Source organism: Clupea harengus, chromosome 20, assembly GCF_900700415.2.
Source record: "Clupea harengus chromosome 20, Ch_v2.0.2, whole genome shotgun sequence".
Lineage (NCBI taxonomy): Eukaryota > Metazoa > Chordata > Actinopteri > Clupeiformes > Clupeidae > Clupea > Clupea harengus.
The window spans coordinates 18,430,786-18,445,785 of record NC_045171.1 but is presented as its reverse complement, the minus strand read 5'-3'; positions in this window follow the sequence as shown (position 1 = coordinate 18,445,785).

Below are 15,000 nucleotides of genomic sequence, written 5' to 3'. Positions count from 1 at the left end.
TAAGTAGTGATGGTCACTTTCTCCCTCTTCTTCCTCTGGTATGTTCGTCTTTATGACCTCTCACTCTCTCTCGCGCTCATATACACACACACAAAAGAAAGAGAGGGGGGATGTCTGTTGGCCTACATCTGCCGTGGGCCATCAGTTTTGTGCTATAATTTGGAGAATATTCCCACATTATGTTCATAGTAAAAGCAATTGATATAAATTAATTAATAAAGTAATTCATATTACTACATTTAAATATTGTTGTTGTTATTATTGGTAGTATTATTATTGTTAGTATTGTTATTATTATACTGTTTTCATACAGATGATACAGAAAATGTTGTATTTACTATTTTGGTATTCACAAACTAAAATGTTTACATGGGATCCCACGACAGAAAAAGTCATTTTGCACTCATGAAGTACCATGAAGAGGTCGTTTGTTTTCTTCACAGGTACCACTAGAGGGCCCTATTGCTCCAACGAATAGAAACTCTATTTCTCCTTTCTCTTTCCAGGCTTTACATTTCACCTTCTTGTTCTTAAGCTCACTGTGACGAAAAAGTCGACTTGCAGTTTGCAACCGTTTCATGGACTCTTCCCATAGGAATACTCATAAGAGGTTGCCAACGTTGAGGTAGGCTCCCAAAGATGTGGTTAAATGTGCACGTTTAAGAGTAAGCGGGCAAGGAGGCCCACACTAACACCCCAGGCCTGTTGCATAATTCAGAAATGCGGAGGTGACCATGAGTTAGGTCGATAGGGCACATTAATACAGTTAATGTATTTTATGCCAAGTTATTAGACAGAATAGGCATTATTAAATATGGCATGCAATGTAAGAACCTGAAATGAACCTTCCTCATCTGTTCTTGCCTGTAGGGCAAACACCAAAAGAAGATGAATTTCTTTTCAACTCTGACAATATTGTTTTTTAAACTTCGTCACACATATAAGCTGGAACCAACAACGACGTGTATTTAACCGCACACGGTACATTCCAGGTGCCCGCAGGACTCTCGTTCATAGTATGCACACTCAAGAAAGTTGTGCCACCATACAGTGAGCCACGCACACCCTAAATGGCAGTAGCTTATTTTCAGAAGTGAGGCCGAGCACCTGGGTTATCTTACTATATAACATTGACTACATTAGGGCAGTAGGACAGCTGCAGCCAAAACATCATTTGGCTCTTATTTTGCTCTTAGTTTTAAGTTAATAAACTCGCCATACATTTTTTTTTATTAACACGATTGACTTGAGTTGAGTTTTGATATTCATGGGCTTGAGCACTAATGATTTTGACTAGGACTCAAGCATTGACTGCATTCGGACTCGGAAGTTGGAGACGAGGACTCGGGTGTGCATGTTTGCAAGTGCATTTGTTTGGCTATTGTGTCACACACCTTAAATAATTTCCCTTTGGACTGAATGGTGACAGGTTTAATGTAGACCTTTTTTAATTGTATGTCAGCTCTTTGACTGTGCCAGAGTGGAGTACTGGAGCCCACCTTGAAACTCAACTCAGACTCCACTTTGACTCAGTTAATGGGTTCTTGACTCAGACTCTTCTTTGGTGACTCAGACTTGGACTCGAACACTGGAGACTGGAGACTCGACTCAGACTCAAGCTTTAGGGACTTGACTACAACACTGATGAAAGCTCATTAGAGCCAATCCTGTTTTTAGAGCCAATGTCTCTGTCATAGTGATTCTCAGGTATGTCTATAAACATCTCATACAGCTAAATAACTTTTTTCCGCCAAAGCAGTGGAAACAGGCATCGTCGGTAGAACTTGAATTATACTGCGAATGTTTGGGTAGGCTACATGTGTCTCTTTTAAGATGAGGCACAGATCAGGATCAACCACCTCGAGTTCCAGCTCCACATCTGCCGAGACTAGAATGGGCATCACTATACTAACTTATACTTCCTTGCTTTTTTTTTGCGTTCAAATATTCAATGAACTACATGGCTTTCTTTTTTGTATTTTCAACATTCCAGCATTATTTAATACACGTTATTCAATTTAATTTTCACCAATTATGCCTCAATATCACTGCTGCCTTCAATATGCTACCAATCAAAACCAAACTGCCAGCCCTCCCTGTGCCATGGTTGGGGTATAGTGTAGTGTACCGGTGGGAGCGCCACTGGCATGGTCAGACAGCTACACCACACAGTTACAAAGGTGCAAACGTTGCAACGATGGCGATGAAATGTCAGAATATTATGTATGATTGAAGAACTTAATGATTTGCAGATTCACCCTGCCTGACTCCCAGTGGCTCTGCAGAACATTAAGAGAAACTGTTGCTATTACATGGGGGCGCCAGGAACTTGTAGACTAAACTAATGTAGGGAATTATTCTGACAGCATTGTAAAACTAAAACATCTATGACTAACGGTAGTCCAGCCTAAATAAGCAAGATCTGTTTCATCCAAGTGTGCTCACTACACGCACGCACACACACACACACACACACACACACACACACACACACACACACACACACACACACACAAACACACACACACACACCTGGTGGTGTTCGGTCATCAGTATACAACCTATTTGTGTATTTAAAAGAAAACCATCCAGTCACAAAAAATCCCACTGACTTTTGTGTGATATATTAATCAATCCATCCTGCTGCATGTCCTCATCCACACACCGTCTCTCTTAGCTTTCCTCCTTCAAGGAAGTCTACTCCCACCTGTAGAATGTTTTTTTTATGTACAAATAAACCACCTGGATTCTGATTGGCTGACAATTCCAATTCCAGTTAATTCCAATTCAAGGTAATTTGTTCAGAAATTGCTTGTTTTTCTAAGAAATGCAGATATTTTTAAGAAATCTTCATATAAATGTAACACACTGGGAAATCACATCAAGACACTTTCTTGCTCACTATCAAGCCATTGTTTTTTTTTCAAAATCTCCTCTTCATTGTTGTTCTGCTGTTGTAATCAACCAAACACTATGTGTTACCACACACAGCAAGCCCGATAGAAGGCACCAGGAGTTAATCTTATTTTATGGTGTTTGTGTGTGAGTAAATATTAACTTACACGGAACCAGTCAATCTCTCCATTTCCTGCTCTGCTCTCTCAGCTGGGGGGAAGTAAGACATAAATACCTCCTCGCCCCCTCGCCCCGCCGCTGACAAACCATCAACCGCGTCACCGAGCGCTCAACACCCCCGAGAAATCAAGCCAGGGTTCTTAAAATCACAGAGTAACGGATGTGTCATACAGCGGGCTTAAAAAATGGCAGTAAAAACACCCAAGGTATGAGGTGGGGTGCCTGTGTGTGTGTGTGTGTGTGGGGGGGGGTGCACACACACACTACTGTTGCAGGAGAACCAGTGTAGCATTTTACTCCATTGCCACTCAACATCACTCAACCAGGTGTGTAAACTGAACAAAAAACACACACACACTCTCACACACACATTCTTAAGCACCACACATGAACAGAGTGCGTGTAGAAAACTCAGGTGGCACAGCAAAAAAAAGCAAAAAAAAGAAAAGATGGAGGAAAGGGAAGAGAAGGACTTTGGTGTTGAGAGGCCGGGGTTAAGCGGCGTGGGGCCCTAACGCAGAAGCGCTGAGCTCGGACTTCTCAAGGGGACTTGGGAGCGGCATGTGAGCGGTAAACCTCCACTGCAGGGAGGGAGTCTTTTATTTAAAAACCTGCAGCTCTTGGTGGAGAGCCAGGCAAGCGAGCCCACCGTGGTCCAAGCTCATTAGACCTCCTTTCTAGGGCTACGCTCCCACGGAGGGCCCCCCTCTGCACTGGACTGACTTCCACCCTAGGAGTAATTACCTTCCCCTCACCCCTTGCAAGAGTATGTATACCTCCAGCACACGCCGTATATCTGGTGCGTGTGCCCACAAAGAGGGCCGATATCATTTGCACTTTAATAGCGTCGACGTCCGTGGAGCCGAGGAGGAAAAATACCTGGGTGTTAATGTAACTCTGCACATGTAATGAGTTGAGTGATTTTCCAGTGTTAGGTAGATGCCCCCCCCCCACCCCCCCACCCCCACTGTAATAGCATCATCACTTCTTTTTCTCTCTTTCCTTTTTTAGGGGAAATCAAAGCAGAGCTACATATGCATGGAAATGGCCGTCCTTGTTATGATGAACAGCTCTTCAGCCCTTGTTGAGCTGAACTGATAAAGTTGCCCTGTCGCTGTACTTGTGCTCTGCTTGTGTGGCCTCAGAGGGTGCACCTAAAACACACGCTCACGCTCACGCTCTTCACCGGCATTTAAAAGAGGAAAAAAAGATTTTTTTTTACCTCCCTACCGCCTCCATCTCCCTCTCTTCCCTCCCTCCCTCGTTTTTTTCCATGCCATTCAGATGGTCTGTCCTTCACCACATATAAGGGAGTGGATTTGCTTGTGTGTGCGTGTGTGTGTGCGTGTGTGTGTGCGTGTTTGTGTGTGTGTGTGTGAGTGTGTGTGTGTGTGTGTGTGTGTGTGTGTGTGTGTGTGTGTGTGTATGTCGGTGTGTGTGTGTGTGTGTGTGTGTGTGTGTGTGTGTGCGTGTGTGTGTGTGTGTGTGTTTGTGTGTGTGTGTGTGAGTGTGTGTGTGTGTGTGTGTGTGTGTGTATGTCGGTGTGTGTGTGTGTGTGTGTGTGTGTGTGTGTGTGTGTGTCCTTCACTTGAGGAGGTAGTGCCATGTTGCACACACCTCATTAATCGAGGGGAAGTCATTTGCACGTCCGAGCGACGGAGAGCCGACCAATTCAGCGTTCCAGGGGACCAGAGGCACTGCCTGTGAGAAGTGACCTGAGTGACCCAGGCCTCCCAAAATACCCACAGTCCTCCAGACCAAATTGGCTTGGTCATCCTCAATCTCCAGTCCCTTCCCAGAGGCCTTACGCTGTGCGACATGGAGGTGACACTCTTTCAATTCTCAGGTTGTTCTGATGGGAAAGGATGGATGTTTGTAAATGACAAATATATTCGAAAGCCAGGATGTGGACCGATAGGGTGCGCTCCCTGTGAATGGAACCCACGGGGCTACGGGAGGAGTGGTGTGAGGTCTGTGTGTGGACTCCGAGGTCAGTGAGTGTGTGGACCGGTGGAACCACCGAGGGTCTGACTAAACCAGGAGACAGACAATAGAAGACAAAACGAGGGGAGGAGAGAGGGGAGGTTTTTTAAAGAGCACAAGAGCCCAAGCCCATGCAGCCCAGGACATAAGCCTTAGGAGGGCCTTCCCCTCCCGATCAGTGTTCAGACGACCAGAAGCAGGGATCAGAGCAGGGTACAGGTGGACACACACACAGGAACAGAGGACCAAAGACAGCAGCGTAGTTTCTGGGGTTATCCTGTATGTACATAACAAACACACTAAAAAGAGAACTCGCTGCATGATGTCTTTTTCCCACTGGTTTCTTACTCCCCCTTATCCCCATGCTCTCTCCACCGCTGGTAGAGATCAGTAGCCAGGTCTCAGGCTCAGGGGGGGGGGGGGGAATGTAGTGAGGAGGCGGGGTGGTGGGGTTGGGGGTCAGGTAAGGGAGAGGGTCCGGCATGTACGCTTGCGTGTACGCATTTACATTTCCCTGAAATGACTTGCAAGTCGTAATTAAAAGCCGCACGGCAGCCCCGGTGACGGCAGATTATGTTTGGAGAGGCCACAACTCTTGCCTTTAATTAACCTTACAAAGGCTGGATCAGTTTCACACACCCCCTCACACACATACACACTCTCTCTTTCTCTCTCTCTCACACACACACACACACACACACACACACACACACACACTCCTTCTCAGAGGAAGAAAAAGAAGTTGGCATAAATTAAAAAGAAAGAGAGTGAAAGAAACGATAGAAACATAAGTCACAGAGGGGATTTAGAAGGAGTGTTCAGGAGGGAAGACGGAGAAGAGAGGAAATCCAGGCACTTGGAGAAGCTTAGGGGGGGAGAGACTGATTTGTAGCTGCCTGTTAAGCCACGGAGACAGGTCCTTTACTATATTCTACTCTACTCTACTCTACTCTACTCTAATTGTACTCGCTCACTCGCTCACTCGCTCACTAGCTCAGAGCAGACTTTTTCAAACATACCTGTATACTTCTTTGTTGTTTTGTTTTGATGATGTGCCCTGGTCTAATCTGTGTGAGACACACACACACACACACACACACACACACACACACACACACACACACACACACACACACACACACACACACACAAACACACACACGCATATACTAGTTTTAATTTAGACATACAGACACGCTCACATACATGCACACACACTCTGCCTCTTATTTAAACACACACACACACACACACACACACACTCTCACACTCAAACAGGCATGCATAGCACTGGGGAGCCTTTTATCCAGCGTGTCGAGAAACAGAGTGTGAGCTTCCTCCAGTCAGTGCCGAGTGCTGTGTCTCACACACACGACACACACCGCAGGAATAACAGGGAATCTGTCCTCTGATGTGGAACTTCAGTTATCGTGCCGTAACCCGACCGTGCTAGAGGCGCTTGTGTGTTTGTGAGAGACGGAGAGATGTGTTTACGACTGAGTGTGTGTGTGTGTGTGTGTGTGTGTGTGTGTGTGTGTGTGTGTGTGTGTGTGTGTGTGTGTGTGTGTGTGTGTGTGTGTGTGTGTGTGTGTGTGTGTGTGTGTGTGTGTGTGTGTGTGTGTGGGAGTGTGTGAATGCATGTCTTCATGTACATGTACGTGCACAAGTAGCTTTGGCAACATATGGGTACCTCAGTGTTTTTCAGTGGAGCACACAGGGCGCTGACATGCTTTAAACACAACTCCAGCACAAAAGGCCAAACCTTAGAGACAGCCGTACGATGAACAAGTATGTCCTCTGCTACTGACTGGGCATCATGTTTGTGTTGACTGACGGCCCATTGGAAAAAAACTGTAATAGAAATGTGAATTTTGCAAGCTTGTTTATACATGTATATATTTGGTGACGCACACATCAGGGTATAGTCTGTATGTGTATGTCGATCAATGTATATTTGTTTGTGGCCAACAACATTATTTTATATGGATGCAGCAGATATATTAACTATAGGTATTACTATAACACTTGTGTGAGTGTATATATGTGCTTTTTCCAAACTGGGTAGGAGAAATTAAAAGGAATGATGTCACACACACACACGCTCGCGCTCGTGCACAGACTAATCGGCTGTTCACAGAAAATGTAGTGTAAAGTGAAATGGTTGTAAGGGCTGTGTGTTGCGGGATTTGCAGGTCTGTGTTGATTTAGATGCGGGACACGATATCAGAGAGTACTGGCTTCTCTTCTTTAAGCCCTTTGTGGTTCATCCAAAAATACATGTGGAAAATCACGGAAACAAGCCACTGTAAATACTCAAGAAAATATTGCCAATTCAACGTTCTTATGTAAACACAACCAAAAAGGGGATATTAAATGTATTTATACATTTAAAAAAAATAAATTTAGTCTGTCTCTCTCTTTCCCTCTGGTTTTATCTCCATCTCTCTCTCTCTCTCCCTCTCTCTCTCTGTGTGAGGGGAGGGATGGGGAAAAGGAGAGACAGAGAGAGAGAGAGAGAGAGTGAGAGAGAGAGAGAGCGAGAGAGAGGAGCAGTGACTTTTTAGCATTCCGGCACTGAAATTGATTGACAGTGAGGAGCATATGGACCCAGGGAGAAGCCTTGCCCACATTTAGATCAGAGGAAACAAATATTTGCCTGAAGGGGCTTGTGGAAAAAAAATTAATTAGTTTGCCTACACACACAAAGATAAAAGTGGGAGAAACATCCCCATCAAAAGACAGCCGAATCATACGGCTGGAAAAAAGAGAGGAAATTCTTCACAAACTGACAGTATCCAAACCCTGCAACACGGAGGGGAAGGAGAGCCACTTGGCATGCAGTGCATTCTGAAAAGCATCTGTGCACACATTAACATATTCCGACCGAAATTAACATTTACACATGCATCTTTCTCGCTTGATAAACATTTCTTTAGCCCCTGTCATTATTTCTTAATTACCATCCCTGCGCCACCCTCCACAAACATTAGACATACAAATTAAAAACATATCAGCAAGGTACAGTCAATGGATAATGCACAACAGTAGTGGGTCTATCTGTGTGTGTGTGTGTGTGTGTGTGTGTGTGTGTGTTTTTATGTGCAACACCACCCGTCACCACCACGCCGCGTCACATGTGATTTCATTCATTTCATCGTTCCGTAAAACATCTTTTCCCTGGGTCATTTTATTTTATTTGAGGTCATTTATAATTCTCTATGATTTCCCCTATCATTGTTCATTCATGTTCACATCTAGCTGAGAACCACTGTAACTGCGACAGAACTCTGGCCCCACACACACACCAGCAGATGCCAGGGCCGATAGCAGACGTGGGGGATACAGTTTCTCCTGTAAAAACTCACCCTTCCTGAAGCGCAGCTTTTATATTATACCACCGGTGTGTACCGACCGCGTCTGCCACTCGAGGTCATGTTACTCTAAGGGGCCCGAGGAACCTAGACGGAGCCTCACGCTTGTTTTATTTACTTAAAGGGTGTCGAAAAGTGGAGGGAAAAAAAGTGATTCTGCACACAGCTCTACCGTATAGAGCAAACTCCCATAATCCTCCCGTCCCTTCCGCATTCTTGGATTTCAAGGCCTCGGAATCCCACCTGTGGCAGAGCCGTGGAATGAGAGCCGTAACACCTTCGCCAACGTCCCCAGTGCACCCGGCGGCGCCAGCGCTCGGTCGTACCGTCGCAGGTTCGTCTTTAAGAGCGCGCTCCGTGCGTGTGTGGATACAGGCGAAGGGGATTTGCAGTATTTTCATTCGGTAAACCCTGATAATGAATCTGATGAATATAAATGGGGGTTGGGGGGGTGGGGTTGGTAGAGGGTGGTTCGGCGTCCTGTCCCGCTGGTGAAAGTGTAAACAAATCGCAGGGATTTAAAGCAGCGCTGTGTGGATCATCCTGATTGATCCTCAATCTATATTTATGGACACCAGAGGCTGCAGGGAGTAGTAAGACTGGCATTTACTCTAACTTAAACACACACACACACACACATACACACACACACACTTGCAGCTCCTATGAAATGTTTAGGAGGTGCACAGGGAGACGCAGGGGCCGTGTCGCAGACACATGTACCAGGCATAGAAGAGGGGAATTACACGGCCCTAATTCACCTTGCAGTTCCATTTTCAAAGTTGCATTTAATCTCACTGACATAAAACAACAAAAGGGAATCAACAAGCTACTCACCGTCTCAAGATTTAAGGGGTAAATAAAAACATCACAGATCATTGCCATGTTGGTTATAATGAAACAGTGTCCCTTGTATATTGTAATTACTACACTATTTATGGATATAATGCAGCATAAAAAAAAAAAATCTAGCTTTATCTAATCCCATAGATTGAAGACAACTGCCTTGAGAATGAGTGCAATTAAGAAGCTATCATTTGGGCTGTTACAAAAGGACGAGATGGCGCATCCGAAATTGGGCCTGGTATCAAAGCCTGTGGCGTCATTGCTCGCGCTTTCAAAAACAAGGCAAAAAAAAAACACGCACGGATAAGTACTGAGCATTTAAATCCCAGTGTCATTGTCTTGCATTGTTTTGTGGGCTTGGGCTCAAGAAGAGAGAATTATACCCTGATCCCTCATTGGAAAAGCACGTCTAAAAGCCTATAAACTACTACAAAAAGCTATATTTCCATATCCATTGATTAAACAAGGTGACTGTTTCACTTTGTTTTTGGTTATTTGGGGGCTGACGATTATCACCTAATTTCTTCAGAATTAGCTGGCGGAGTAGAGAGGAGACCTCCCCATTCTTATGGTAATGTGGCCAGCTGTTTAGCTATGGCAGTTTTGTGGATGCTCCAGGCTAGAGAAGAAGATCTGCATGAGAATAGGAACTGGCTGCAGATACCGCTGACAATCCCAGCTCAGAGAGAGAGAGAGAGAGAGAGAGCTACGAATGGAAAGTGAGGGAGAGAGTAAAGGAGAGAGAGAGCGCTAGAATGAAAATGTGTGTGTGTGTGGGGGGGGGGGGGGTGAAGTGGACAGGGAATGAGAGAGAATGTGAAAGATTGAAACAGAGAGAAAGAAAGAGAGAGAGAGATTGAGTGGAGAGACAGTGAAAGAGATAGAACTGGAATGACAGAGAGAGAGAGAAGAAGAATGGGTGGTGAGGCGGGGCAGAGCTGGAGAGAGAGAGGAGAGGAGAGGAGAGAGAACAGAGCCAGAATGACAGAAAGAAAAGGAAAAGAAGAAAAAGCGAGTGAAAGAAAGAGATGAGGAGAGGGCTCATTTTCATCAAAAAGAATTAGCTGACAAAACAAAATAACCTCTTTGTGAGGGAAAGCGGCAATCAGAGGCCTGTCGGGGGGCTGTGTGTGTGTGTGTGTTTGTGTGTGTGTGTGGGGGGGTGTTGGTGTGTGAGCTCTCACAGACTGTCTAAGCTGGATGATGAGGCGTTGTCATGAGAAGAGAAATGATAGTGCATTGTTGGAGCATTTGTGCGGATAACTCTATCAATAGCAGCACAGGGTGTTTGTTTCTGTGTTTGTATGTGTGTGTGTGTGTGTGTGACAGAGAGAGAGAGAGAGAGAGAGAGAGAGAGAGGGAGAGAAAAAGAGCGAGAGCGTGTATGTGTGTGTGTATGTGCAAGACAGAGTGCGTGTGACAGAGAAAAAGAGCATGTTTGTGTGTGTGTGTGTGTGTGTGTGTGTGTGTGTGTGTGTGTGTGTGTGTATGTGTGTGTGTGTGTGTGTGCGTTTGTGCAATGAGAAAGAGAGTGTATGTGACAGAGAAGTAGAGCGTGTATGTGTGTGTGTTCATTTGTTGCTGGTGAATTCAATCCAGCTTACGCACCAAAAACTAATTCCTCCTTGTATCAGCCTTCGCACATTATGTTGGAGCGTCACTCACGAGTTGACTGTTGATATTTACACAAGTTTGTTTACACTTCTGATTGACGCAAATGCAGGACTTTTGTGAGCTCAGCTGATGAAAGTACACATCTTCACTGTCACAGTTTCCCCAAACAAATCAATTGAAGTGATTGTACTGACAGGCTGTGCATTCACCTGCTGATTGCCGGAGCGTCAGCATTTAAACTAGGAGTTTACTTTTCACCATGGGTACAGATGCGTTTGTTTATTTAAACAAACTAAACAAACAAACAAACAAGCAAGCAGATAAACCAACACCATCGAGGAATACATCAGTAAAACATGTCAGATTGATTGACTTGTCACATGAGAGAAATCAAAAGAGACAGGCCATTGTTTCTCTGGTTGTCAGCCGCAGCTACCTAGCAATTTATCTGTGATTGGATGATTGGCCTCATCTCAGCTGCCAATCGTGACTAGAGATGACACGCCCCCGACCAAGAAACTGAACTGATTGGAGCAGGAGAACACATGCCATGTGCACATTAATCTCTAACATTTAGGACTACTTACCTTGGCATCTTTGGTGATCTCGTTAGATTAAGGTCTGTGTTTTACCTTTGCACCTCATAGTAGTGTTACCATCATTCCCCTGATCATGATTAATACCTGGCATTTTTTTTAACTATTCAATAAAGCTGTAGTCAGCAGCAAACAATACATTGCATATCCATATAATGACACTGATAAGAATTATCCCATATATCGAATTATCCTCTCCAACCTTTCATCTTCCATTGCATCTTGGGTACCCAAGCTGCATTGCTTACAGTCACGTCACACAAAGAAAGAAAGAGACGTGAACTCATGTGTCCAATCAGCATAACTGTATATTAGGCATTATCTTTCTGTTGGTTTATTCATGTCGTATGCCTCTTCAAAGTTATCATTTCATATTTTCATATTTTGCAAAAAAAAGAGTAACACAACATAAAATGACACATAAAATTCACTTGAAAAGGATATTGTGGCCAACTAAAATGTACCACGATATGAGATGGTCAGATTTCCCACCCCTCCTCACTGGCTCCCTAGCTCACAGGCTCTGGGCCTAAGGGGGTCTCAGAGCCCCCCTACACTGATCTGAGTCCAGTGAGACCAGGGGGTAGGGAGCTTGACAGCGCTCCTTCTCATATTTTAGTCCATGGTAATGTAACGCTGTCTACTGAGCCTGTGAACATTTAGTGTGAATGGAAGAATGGAAGTATTTTAGGGAGAGGGACCACAAGGGCTCCTCCAGCCTTTAGGTCCCCACTAATGCCCAAGCTTCCTGTGCTGTTTCCTTTTGATAGAACTACCATTCAGCACTGCTGTAGTCAATGGCCATTTATCGTGTCTGATATGATAATCCATTCATCAATGATGCTGAATGTTTCTTTTATCAAACTAATCAGAGAGGTTCCTGTGGTTTCATAACATCCACTGTCATGTTTTATAGGGGGGGAAGTGTTTCTTTTAATGGTGTGGTCTGTTGCATACTGTTCCATTTGTCTTACGGTTGAAGATCATGTGGATCATTTACGCTCTCTGTGGATGGAAATATACTAATAGACCCACAACATGTTAATGTTTGGAGAACAGAACCGTTAGAAAAACAGAAAAGGAGATTTTGATATCTTGAATAAAAAAAGCAAGTTTAAAAACCCTATATTTAACACTGGCTACATGCCATACAATTGTAAGAGTTTTCCTGGCCCAGGGAAGCATATATTTAGCAAAGAAATTGCTTATTTTGTTACTTAAACTGCGTATGCCAACCCTTTGAGATTTAGGCATGACAGATGGGGCTCATTGAAACAGCGCCCTCTACTGTTTAAAACGCCCAGAGCCCCAGGCTGGTCACACACTCTCTGAAGGGACACAGTGTCATAGCAGCTGGGCTGGGACTGTTTGTCCCTTTTTGTGCCCCATAGCTCCCAGCTGAGTGCATATGTGTGGGGACTCCCCTGAATGGCTGCCTCGGCGCCTGAGGAGGGACTGCAGGGGGTTGCCATGTTTGTTTGTGTGATTTTACAGAGGTGGGCAGGCCAAACTGGTTGGGTGGAGGAACACAAAACACACACACTCACTCTCACTCTCTCTCGCTCTCTCTCTCTCTAGCTCTCTCGCTGTCACATACACATATGCACGCACACACACACACACACTTTCATCTGTCTCTCTCTCTGTCTCTCTCTCTCTCTCTCTCTCTCTCTATCTATCCATCTCTTTCTCGCTCTCTCTATCTCTCTCTCTCTCACACACACACACACACACACACACACACACACACACACACACACACACACACTCCCTCTCTGTGTTTTGTGAACAGTGGACAGTCTTTACCCTTGACTGCAGGGCATGTCTCTGTTGCACACCCACATGCACGTGTGCACACACTCACTCTTACACACGCACGCACGCACGCACACACACACACACACACACACGCACACACTTGCATGCTCTGTTCCCCACAGTGACAGCGATGACAGATGTGCACTTTGGCATTAATTTTCTCTCAGACCCCTCCACACACACACACACACACACACACTGACACACAAAGACACACGCGCACACACACACACACACACACACACACACACACACACACACACACACACACACACACACACACACACACACACACACACCCGCCCCCACCCCATCTCTCTCATCTGCAGGCGCTGTTTGCCTATTTGCACTGACTTAGAAGCTAATCTGTGATTCAAAGGACACGGAGCACAGCTGAACTGTATGGATCGCAGCCTGGTTGTCTCTGTGCCTGTCAAGCCTCCAGTTGTCCCTCTGTTTGTAATGGACTCCCAGCACATCTTCCACACCTCCCATCGATCTCTCCTGTAATGTTTCTCTATCCATTATGTGGTCACTCCGTCGGCATGGTGCTGCTGTGACAGGCCATCCAATTATTGCATCTCCTCATTAGTCTTTGTTTTTTTTTATTGTTATGGTTTTTACTTCTTGTATCCTGAGCGGGTGTTTTTTTAGTCTTAAGTGTTTCTCTTCTCCCTCGGTTCAAAAATAGAAACTGAAACCTCCCTCTGTTGCGCCCCCCGTTTCGTTTGCCTGCCCTCCCTCCTCCCTCCCACATCTGCCACTCTCTCTCTCTCCCTCTTTCTCCCCCCCTCCTCTCTCGCCCCTCCACCTTCTCCCTTTCCCTACCATCTCTCGCTCCCTCCATCCCCTCCACCCTCTTTCTCTCTCTCTCTCTCTCCATCTCCACTGAACCAGGACAAATGCAAACGCCTCACATTTATATAATTATTTCCCCCCTTTCCCCATTTTCCCGAGCGCCGGCGTATCGCTGCCCAGGCAAACATCACACGCCAGCGGCGGGGATGAACAGCATTACGAAATAAACAGAAAGGGAAATATTCTAATCATCACTTTTGTTATCATCAGCGTTATTCTAATTCCAGGGCTGCGCTGTAAACAAAATTTAACTTGGGACCATGGGAGGAAAAAAGGGGAGGGGTGGGAGAGAAAAAAACAACAACATTTCAGCCTAATTCTCTGTGACCCAGAATGTGTTGTTTGCGTGGTAAAGTGTGGATAAAGTCTTATTAGAGTAGTGTTTGTTTTTTAGCGTGTGTGTGTTAGCATGCAGCCTTTCTCATTAAGATGAGTGTTTTTCCAACGGAGAGGCGTGGAGTGGGATTCCCATATGTTTGTGAAGTTGTGCTTTTGTGGATGTTTTTCCATATGTGTCCCCATAATGACAGATTTTCATATTTGTATTTGTTTCAAGTAGTTTCTCTATGCAAGTCTCCATCTCCAGACACAGATGCACACGCTGTTCCCTAGCACATGTGCACAGTCACACACACACACACACACACACACAGACACACACACACACACACACACACACACACACACAGACACACCATCACGCATACACTCTGTGTTCCGTATCCATTAGTCTCCTCGCAGGGCGTCCCAGATTGGCCTGGTGTTTAGTGTGTCACCCGACTGTTCCCACGGAAACCCCAACCCCCCTTGGACTTTACCAGCCTAATATGGGGGACCCC